This window comes from Arvicanthis niloticus, chromosome 19 (genome assembly GCF_011762505.2).
Source record: "Arvicanthis niloticus isolate mArvNil1 chromosome 19, mArvNil1.pat.X, whole genome shotgun sequence".
Taxonomy (NCBI): Eukaryota; Metazoa; Chordata; class Mammalia; order Rodentia; family Muridae; genus Arvicanthis; species Arvicanthis niloticus.
The window spans coordinates 32,089,385-32,100,506 of NC_047676.1; the positions used below are offsets into that span (position 1 = coordinate 32,089,385).

Sequence of the window (11,122 nt, forward strand, 5' to 3'; positions counted from 1 at the left end):
TGGGAAGAGGGTTAAAAATGAAAGTGATAAATATTCATACACAGTGACTGGATGTAACAGGCAAAGTAGCGTCACTGTCAGAGTGCACTTCAGAACAGGAAGACTGGAGTCACCATGTGTGTTAAAAGTCATGGTGGTGGATATTAGCCATGGAAATGGTTCTGGAGGCTTCTGGTCAGCTGCTGGTGGGGCCGCATCCATCCTTAGGAGGGAGCTCCCAACCGACTTCAGCAGGGGAGATGTGGTCCCAAGACGCCCTCGTGTCGCCTCTCCCCTGCGGTGACTCCAGATATTTCTGGTCATAAAAAAGATGTGACTCTCAGACTAATCCTGAATGGGAAGTATGAGTCCAGATGTTTTTCTGCTAAAGGATTACAAACAGGACTTCCTGCTGAAGCGCTTCCCACAGACTGTTCTTGGAGGCCCTCGACTCAGGTTAGGCTACTGGGCCCCTACTTACATATATGTTAACCAGATTGTCCTTTTCCTGGTGCCATGGGCTTTACGTGGAACAGGAACACTTCTATACGAGCTGGACATCCTGAGAGACTACACTGCAGCAGCTCTTTCAGGAGGACTGATGGTGTTCACTGCGGCTGTCATCCAGCTCACAAGCGTGTACGCCAAGAGCAAGTCAGTGGCAGTCAAGAGGATGATAACCAGGGATATTCTAGCAGGGGAAGACTAGCACGAATTTAAAAGTTGTGCTGATGCTGAGACCGTCAGCTTTCTGATTCCTGCCAAAAAATAGGTAGCCAATACAGTTTTTCATTCTGTTCTTGCTGGGCTGGTGTGTAGTCTTGGAACATGGTATTTGCTCCCAAATAGAGTAACCTTGCTATATGGCACCTTGGGGCGACTGCTGTGCTCTTTGTCTTTGGGTGGATAACACTTTGCATAGGAGAATACTCACTTATTGTAAACACCGCCACAGAGACAGCAACATTCCAGACCCTGGATACTTACGAAATCACTCCTCTCATGAGACCACTTTATATTTTTTTCTTTGTTTCTGTGAACCTTGCACACAGGTAAAAACTTACAGAATATTTAATAACTTGCTTTGTTTTTAAGTATACCTGGCAAGAGAGCTTTTCTTAGTGTTAACGAATGGTGAACCAGTGAATTAAAAATTGCAACACAACTATTGGAATAGTTAGGTTATTTTGATGGTTAATCTTTCAGTAGAGATCTCTATAAAATATTCATGTTATAATGAAATAATAGCAAATCTTATTGAAGAATCAACACATAACAAAACCACTTTAAGATACATAATTTTTGTGTTCTGTATTTCATTTTAAATCAAGATTATTAATTAGTTAATCGATTAATTTGGATACCAAATGATGCTTCCCCTTTTTGTCCCCCCTCACAGAATCTATTCCCCCCTTGTCCTCTGAGAGGGTTCCCACACCCAGGTATCTCCCCCCACCCCCACATCTGCTACACATCTGCAGGGGCCTCCTTCCAGCCCCTGCATGTTCTTTGGTTGGTGGCTCAGTCTCTGAGAATTCCCACTGGTCCAGGTTTGTTGCCTCTGTTGGTTTCCTGTGGGGTTCCCTTCCTGTTCATGGCTTTCAATCCTTCCCCAACCTCCATCCAATGTTTGACCATGGGAATCTATATCTGTTTCAGTCCACTGCTGGGTAGAGCCTTTCAGAGGGCAATTATGCTAGGCTCCTGTCTGCAAGCATAGCAGAGTATCATGAATAATGTCAGGGATTGGTGCTTGCCCATGGGATGGGCTTCCAGTTGGGGTGGTTATTGGTTGGCCTTTTCTTTAGTCTCTGCTCCATCCCTGCATTTCTTATAGACAGGACAAATTTTGGGTCAAAAGTTTTGTGTGTGGGTTAGTGTTCCTATCCTTCGACTGGACGTCCTGCCTGGCTACAGGAGTTGGCCTCTTCAGATTCCACATCCCAACTGTTCTATATCTCAGCACATGCACTGACTTCTGGGAGCCTAACTTATTCCAGGTCTTCCTAAAGATTCTTCTCTCCACGTCAACACATACCTCCAACACCCCCCACTCCACCCCACCCTAGCTCACACCCAACACTCTGTTTGTAGCTGCAGATTTCCATTCATTCTGCTGGCCCTCTGGGCTTCTCTCTATCCCCATACCTGATCCTGCCTCCTTTTACCCTTTTCCCTCCTTTCTCCCACCCGTTTCCCACCCTCTCTCTGCTCCTATGATTATTTTGTTTCCCCTTCTAAGTGTGATTCAAGCATCCTTGCTTGGGCCTTTTTTCTTTCTTAATTTCTTTGGGACTATGGAATATATCATGGGTATCCTATACTTCATGACTCATACTCACTCACCAGTGGGTACATGCTATACATGTCCTTTTGTGTCTGGGTAATATTACTCAGGATAATATTTTCTAGTTCCATCCATTTGCCTGCAAAATTCATGATGTCCATGTTTTTAGTAGCTGAATAGTATTCCATTGTGTACATGAATCACAGTTTCTGTATTCCTTCTTGAGTTGAGGGACATCTGGGTTATTTCCAGTTTCTGGTTATTACAAATCAAGCTGCTATGAACATTAAAAAAAAAAGTCATGGTGGTGTGGGATGATGTCATCTAGTAAGCAAAAATAGCTTAGATGAAGTGTCTATGAATTCTTAGAGTGAAAACCATGTGAAACCTTTGCATACTTCTCACATCTAAATCTCTCTCTTCCCCCATTGGCTTATATTAAAAATATGTGTAAAGAAAAATAAGACTGGTTCCTCCTTTTATATGTACAAGGAAAAATACATGTGAAGGGTACTTTAAGACTAATAACAGTGATTATGAAAGCATGGCATGGCAGACAGAGATAGAGTCCTCCACTCCTTCACAGGCTCTTAAAAACCAAAGGACACAGGAGGCAACATAGTTGCTCACTCCACAAGGCCACATGACTGTGGTACCCAAATGAAAAAGGTATCCCAAGAAACTATAAATACTATCCATTGTTAGAATAAACAAACAGCCCTCAAAATAGTGCTAGTAAATTGAATCGAACATTACATGGAATGGATTCTATAACATAACCAATAATAATAATTTGATTAATATTAATAGTATCCCAGAATGGATTCTATAACATGGCCAATGCTGATTTGATTAATAGTAGTAATATTCCAGAATGGATTCTATACCATGGCCAATAATGTTTTGATTAATAATAATAGGGGCCCAAGAATACTATTGCAAAATTTGATGCCTATGCATGCCATTCAATGTAATAAACCAAGTTAAAACAACACAGGACGAAAACACACCATTGTCTCAACCAACTCTTTTTCATGAAATAACATGACAAAATGAGGTAGAATAAATTTTCAAAAGAGAAATTTCAATTTTTTAATCTATGAAACAATGTGCACAGCATCATATTCAGGTGAAGAACCAAAATCTTTCCTCCTAAGATGAGAAACAAGATTGAAGATCTTCTTACTTCTAGTCAACACTGAAGTGGGGGTTTTAGATAGGAAAAACAAAATCAAAGAACCCAAATTGGAGAGAAAGAAGAAAAGGTCTGTATAGAAAACAGTAAGTAATTCACACACAAAACTATTAGATCCAATTTGCTAGTTAATGTGAAAACCAGCTTTATGTCCATGGAGTAAAAATAAATACTATAAAAGGGAAATTTAAAAATAATTATTGCATGTGTGCTGTGTGCATTTGTGTGAATATGGGTGTGCACATGTGAGTGAGGTCACATGAGGTGTGCATGTGTGAGTCATGTCACAGGAAACTTTTAAGATTTGGGTCTCTCCTTTTCCCATGGGTTCTAAGCAAGTGCTTTTACCCACTGAACTATCTTGCCAGCCCCATGAAAGAGAAAAAAATGTATCTATAATAAGATAAAAAAGAATAAAATGCTATGAAATAAATTTATCCAAAAAGTTTCAAATATATTCAAAATGTTGCAGAAACGAAAATCTAGTTATGATGCTAGTGCTTCCCACGACAGTTGAGAGGCTCACAGTGATCTTCACCCAAATCCCAATGGTCTAATTGGAGAGCTGAGAAAGCACATCCTAAAACTCACAGGACATCAATGGACATGTCAGTGCAAATGAGGAAAAGCCCAGGAGACCTCAAGCTCACACAAAGAACTACAGGCAACTGAGGAAAGCTGGGAGTGGGAGAGGTGGTCCTCCCCAGGGGAGAGCTGGGAGTGGGAGAGGTGGTCCTCCCCAGGGAAGAGCATACCAATTGGTTGTTCGCTACTAAACTGTCATCCTTGAAAACATACATACCAGTAACATATGGAATAAATAATGTTTGGAAAGAGTGGATTGTATTGGGGGGGTTACATATGTATATACACATACAAGTGTACATGCAATAACTATTAATGAAAACAAGAGGCTGTGAATTCAAAGGAGAGTAGGGAGGGGTGCTTGGAAGGGCTTAGAAGAAGGAAAGGGAAGGCAGAAATGTTGTAATTGTATTACAGTCCCCCCAAAATGAGTAGCAGACACATGCAAAGAATTCACATGAAGTTGCAAATAATCTTTAAAAAGAAAAAGTAGTTGTAACCCTGAGATTGTTCTGATTTCAAACGCATTACATAGCTGAAATAATTGAAACAGCATGGCACACTGGGCTACCCACAGATATTAACCACATACATGTAGACACACAGAGATGAAATAAACCCTTGTATCTGTAGTCAGTGGCTTTAAAAATGTTTATTTTTATGTTTTAAGATTATAATATATTTATATTATTTCTCCATTTTCTTTCTACCTTTCAGAGCATCTTATGTACCATTGTTTGCTCTCTTTTATGACCTCTCTTTTTTAAAATTGTTTTTTGCCTGTTTATTTATTTATTGTTGTTTGAGAAAGGGCCTCTCTACTCAGCTCTGGCTGTCCTGGAACTTACTATATAGACTGGACTGTCCTGGTCTACTCAACAGAGACCTGCTGGCTTCTACTTCCAGAGTGTCCAGGGATTAAAGTTGTGGGCCACCGGCTCTGCCTAATTAGATTAACTGAATTTCATGAAAATGAAAAGCTTTTATCCACGGGTGGATCTCTGTAGTCCTCGCTCTTGGAAGGTGGAGGCAGAAGGATTAGGAGTTCATGGCCAGCCTGAGCTACATAGAAAGGATGAATGAAGCCAACCTGGGCAACACAATCTCACTCACAAACAATCAAACAGCATGGTGTGTGTGGCCATGGGTAACCTAGGTTGTGCTTTTAAAAACTAATTAAATTTATTCTTTGACAATTTCAAACATTTCTATAATGTACTCTAGTTACTCTCTGACTGAACCCTTCCCCCCGTTCCTAGAAGCCCTCCCTCCTCCCTACCACTTCCCTTCCCAGATTCACCATTTTTAGCTTTGCTTTTAACGTTTCGCTTCTACACATGAGAGAATATATATTTTACTCAGCTACTCTGTCTGACTTGTTCTTTCTTACCTAACACAATGTTCTCCTCGAGTTTCATGCATTTTTTATCAAATGACAGGGTTTTATCCTTCTTTATGGATGAATCATGCATGCTCCATGGTGTATATAGGCATATTTTATTCAATCATTTTCTATGGGTGGACTTCTAGGCTTATTCCATGTCTTAACTCTCATGAGGAGTGCTCTTGAACATGGGCAAGTAAATATATCTCTTTGGGATACTGATTTAATTTCCTTTGGATATTCAGAAGTGTATACATAGCAGATCTACATTTAGACTCTTGAAGAGCCTTTGAGGAAGATTTTTAAATCAAGTTACCATTGAATATATAATTCAAAATGTTAACATTAAAAGATCTCCATTACCATCTATAGGCACTGTCTATATCTACGTCTGTGTTTGTGTCTATTTCTGGCTACAAACACAGTGCAACCCTGAGAGAGAAGTGGTTTTTGACCCACTTCTAGTAAAGCATTGTACATCCATTTGCATGGGTCTGTCTTACCCAACCCAAGTGTGAGCTCAGTTTACTTTGGATAGAGAGAAGATACTCCCATGTTACTCCTTAACTCCTTGGTGCACATTGAGTGCCGACTGTTTTGGAGATGATTCTGTCTCCTCTTCCTGTTCATCCAGCCCCCTTGCTCCTCTGCCTCTTCCTCCTCTTCTACCCCTTCCTCTGCTTCACCCCCTCTATCTTTCCTCTTTATTTGCCTCTTCCTCCCTGCTTCTTTGATATAAGAGGTATTTATCTGTTTGTCTACCTACCATCTCTATACCCCAATATGCATGTATCTCTGGGCATCAACCCAGGGCTCCTTTCATGTTAGTCAGTCCTTTAGCACTGAACTACATCCTCAGCCCCACGTTTACTCTTTATTTGGAGATTCAAACTCTCTAAATTATCCAGGCTAGCCTTGAATTCACTCAGCAGCCAAAGGCACACACTTTTTTTTTGTTTGTTTATTTATTTTTTTTATTTTTTATTTTTATTTTTTTTTCGAGACAGGGTTTCTCTGTATAGCCTTGGCTGTCCTGGAACTCACTCTGTAGACCAGGCTGGCCTTGAACTCAAAAATCCGCCTGCCTCTGCCTCCCAAGTGCTGGAATTAAAAGCGTGCACCACCACTGCCCAGCCAAAGGCAGACTTTAAAGAACTATTATTATTTTATTTTGATTTTCTTTGGTTTATATCTTTACTGCAGCTTCCCCTCTCTCCTCTCCTCCTAGTCCCCGTCCCCACCTACTCTTCCTCTGTTTCTCTTCATAAAAGGGTATGAATCTCACTGGGTATCAATCAGTCATGGCATATCAAGTTGCAGTAAGACTAGATACGTCCTATCTTATTAAGGCTAAATAAGGCAAGCCAGTAGGGAGAAAGGGTCCCAAGGGCAGGCAACAGAGTCAGAGACAGCTCCTGCTCCCACTGTTAGGAGTCCCACATGAAGACCAAGCTACACAACTATAACTATGAGCCGGGGTGGGGGTGGGGGGTGGGGTGGGTGGGGGGTGCTAGGGCAGTCCCGTGTATGCTCTCTGGTTCACCTCTGGTTCATGCTCTCTGGTTTAGTCTCTGTGAGCCCCCAAAGGCTCAGGCTGGTTGACTGTTTGGGTTTTCTTGTAATGTTCTTGACCCCTCAGGCTCCTACAATCCTTCCTCCTCCTCTTCCAAAGATCCCGGAAGCTCCGCCTAATAATTGGCTGTGGGTCCCTGCATCTGTTTCCATCAGTTGCTGGGTGGAGCCTCTCTGCTGGCAATTGGGCTAGATGCCAATCTATATAACAGAATATCATTAGGAATATTAGGATCCAACGCTCTCTCCTGGCCTCCTTGGGCACCAGGCACATACATGGAACACAGAGTATTTATGTATATAAGATAAAATATTCATACACATAAGATATATAAATGAAGCTTTAAAAAGAGGTTTTATAACTGAGGACTTCACATCTTTATTAACCTTTAGCTTTTTTTTTTTTTTTCTTTTCTGGCCTGCCAAATAGATGATGATGATGATGAAGACAATGTTGAATGTATATAGTATTAAGGACTTAAAAACAGTCTGAAGACATAAAGATTAAGATTATTAGACAGCTTGTCGTTTTCCGGAAGTGATTGATTTTTTTAAAAAGGAACTTTGCATGCTGCACTCTTTTTTTAAAATTCACACCTTTTCTTAGTCACCGTAATTGTATTTTATTTTTTATTACATTTATTTATTTATTTATTTATTTATTTACAGTTCAGTCATTACCCACCTCAGGTCCACCCTCCCAAAGTTCCACATCCCATTCCTCCTCCCCCTATCTCACAAGAGGATGTCTCCACCCCACCCCACTTCATCTTCCTCCCTCCCTCAAGCCAGGCCTCCCCACTCTCTGGGGCCTCAAATCTCTCAGGGTTAGGCATATTTTCTCTCACTGAGGCACGACCAGGCAGTCCTCTGCTGTCTATGAGTCAGAGGCCTCTGACCAGCTAGTGTATGCTGCCTGGTTGGAGTCACCATAATTTTAAGTTTACATGAAACAAAGAAACTTGTCCTTTGGCGCGTGACCTACTTGACTTTATTCAGCGTCCTCCAAGAACCACAGGCACCTGCGCAGTTTGCCTCCTCCTTTCAGAGCTGTTTCACTGAATTTCAACTGAAACCGAAAGAAATGTATCTCGGGCTTGCAGTACTGCCGCAGTACGTACTGCAGAGAACAACAGCAACAAGGAAATTCCTAACGATATTCAGAAATACAAACGAATCCAGGCCTTCTCCTTTATTTAGAAAGTGCCAGCCACTCTTGGAGACTGTAGTGACATGATATTACTTCCTGATTCTAATCTGACCTTTGCCATCTGCAGCCATTAGGGGTATCCAGGGCAAAGGCTTGTCTAGGGTGGACTTCTGTCCAGAGGGAAGCGAAGGGTCCTCTAAATATTTTTTCAAATATCTAAACGTTAAGCAACATTCTCATGCCAAACAAGGCGTTAAGAGAACTCTTGTGAGCTTCCTTAACGCAGGAATTCGCGTTTAGTGTGGTGTTGTCAGTAAGGATGCACAGCGACTTATTTGGCGCCGTGATAAAGTGCGTAACCACAGTCGTTTTGCTGCAGCCTTCCTTTGGATAAAGCATTGCCTGGCAGCCGTTTTTCATTCTCAAACTATTCACACAGCGACACTTTAATGGAGAAGAGATACCACCTGGAGTACTTATTAGTCTAACAAGCTCCTGCCCGGGAGCTTAGGAAGATTCCCTGGCTCCTGAATGGTTTAACGCCAGAGCCAGATGCTGTTGTTTTACTGTAGAGCCTGGAGCCTCGTGCCACTAGAGGATGCTGTTGCTTTTTCCGCTCCTCTTCTGGCAAATTCAATTCTGACCTGTTAGTCTCAGTGCAAAAGAAAAAAAAGGGAGGCTTTATTCTTCCCAAGGAAGTTTGTTCTTCCCCAACTCCCAAAGGCAGCTGGGTCTACTGGAATTGACTTGTTCCAGTTTTGTTCCCAAGTCAATAAAATGATTAGTAAATTAAATAGGCACGCTAAACCATTATTCTTCAAATAGAACACAGAAGCACGTACTGGGTCCATGTAGATACTTGTGGTGGAATAAAACAGTGTCCTGCTATCACAAGTGGCCTGAAAGTTTCCCAGGAGTAGTGGATGTTGTCAGATCCCAGGGAAGTGAGGAGAAATGGGTGACAGAGATGATGAAGGCTGTGCTCTGGTTGACCCCTCCCTGGTAGGCAGAAACTTGCTTCCCCCCTCCACGGATTCATTTTGGTTCAGATGCTATTTACCAATAAATAAATTTATTGCTCGCGCACTAACCTGGTTACAGATGGGAGTGTGGAGGTATGTCAAACGAACTTGTGAAGTCTGGGTTAAAGAGGTTCAATCCAAGTGTTGCTCTCTGCAAGACATTCAGAGCACTTTACAATGCACAGAGAACATGAGCCAGGGCATTTCCCAGGAAAAGACGGTGTGGCAGAGGTTCCCAATCCAGGGATGTGATGGGCATTTTGCCCCAGGGGGGCATTTGGCACCAGGAGACATTTTGACGGTCATGACCCGTGCAGGACCTGCTGGCATCCCTACAAGGCCAAGGATGCTGCTGCCCGTTTTCCATTCCACCTGAGCTTGCTTCTTCCTTAGAGAACAAAGTCTGACCTCACCAGACTCCTAAAGTCGGGATCGTGGAAGCTTCCTAATCTAATTTTATTTTATACACTTACGCTCTAATTAAGCCATAAATTAAGTTGTTTTTTAATTTTTTTCTTCCTGGAAGTATCTTGCAGTACTTGAGCCCGTGGCAAAAAAAAAAAAAAAAAAAAAAAAAAAAATTCCAACTTTTTTTTTTTTTTTTTTTTTTTTTTTTTTTGTTTACCAACAAGTGTGCTGTCATGGGGTGGCGTGGTGTTCCTTAATGTCTTTTCCCTCTGACCTCCATTTCTCACTACTAACTCTTCTTGGAGTTCCCCGAACTGCCTTAATGATGTTGCTTCCGTTTACTTATTTCTATCATGTTGATTTTTTTGCTATTTTTTTTTTTTATTTCTTGCTCCCCAAATGGGATGTTTCTTATGTTTTATGCTTCATTAAGATCAGTTGCCAGAAGATTCCACGACTCCAGCTGTGTTTTTTCACACCGATAGCTCTACTTACATAAGTGGGGTGACCCCGGCCTTCCTGAAGATGCCTCTACTTGCAGGAATATGCTGGGTGCTCCCCCAGAGCACAAATGTCGCTCTTCAGAGTCACTTCTTCCTCCTTGAATCGCGATTTCCTTCCTCATTAGCTTACTGTCAATTCCTTCACTTCTCAGAGTCAGACTTGAAATCCTGCTTAATCGCTGAGTTCTGAGAATCTCTTTAGATTTTTTGACTGTCTTGTAAAGAAAGGCTTTGGCTATCTTTTTTCAACTGAAAAATTCCAAGTTACGCTTCCAGTTCCTTCCCTGTATGTACACATCACCTACTGTTTGACTCATCCCGACCCACAGTTTCCGTTCTTCCTTAAGAGCTTTGTGCGCACTAGTTTCCAACGGACCTTTGAAAAAGTCCACAAAGCTTATGCCGGCAGCCAAACTGCCAACAGTACAGACTGCATCCATATTGGAAGCTCTTATCCTAATGGTTTTCCTGTTGGAATTCAAAACAGATAAGTACCCATGTGACATTGTAGAATTAAAGGTCCATCAGGGCAAAGCTATTTCCTTCTGGTCAAGAGAATGGAATTAGTGGCCTGGGTGGAGACCTAACATTCTAGTTTGGACTGCTCAGTCACATGATTGAGGAATGTAGATTCACCTAACACCAGGCTTTTGAGTTGGGAGGAATATTTACCCCTTCAATGAGATAATGTGTTTTTCCTTCCCAGAATTCTACCTTCTCTGTGTCTGCTGAAGTCATGGTTCTGTTAGGTCTGTCTGCCCTTCTGAGTCCTAACTCAGGAAGGTAATATTTCCCTTTTCTTCTCTTCTGTCTCAGATGCTGCCAGAGATTAAGTATATTTACTGTGCCCTCCAGGACCGTAAAAAAGGAAGCAGTGCATTCTATATCACATCCAAGACTGTGGTGACACAGTTTATGAGTCTGCTTCTTTAAAAAGCTGAATCACAGTTGGAGAGATGGCTCAGCTGTTAAGAACACTTGCTGCTCTTGCAGAGGGATTCAGTCCCCAGAATCCACGTGGTGACTTACAGCTATTC

The 11,122-nt window shown here is 41.8% G+C and overlaps 1 pseudogene; it reads left to right on the top strand.

Moving 5' to 3' along the window:
- Positions 1 to 334: 334 nt before the first annotated feature.
- On the top strand, positions 335 to 1,035 carry LOC143435112 (pecanex-like protein 4 pseudogene; annotated as a pseudogene).
- The last annotated feature ends 10,087 nt before the right edge of the window (positions 1,036 to 11,122 follow it).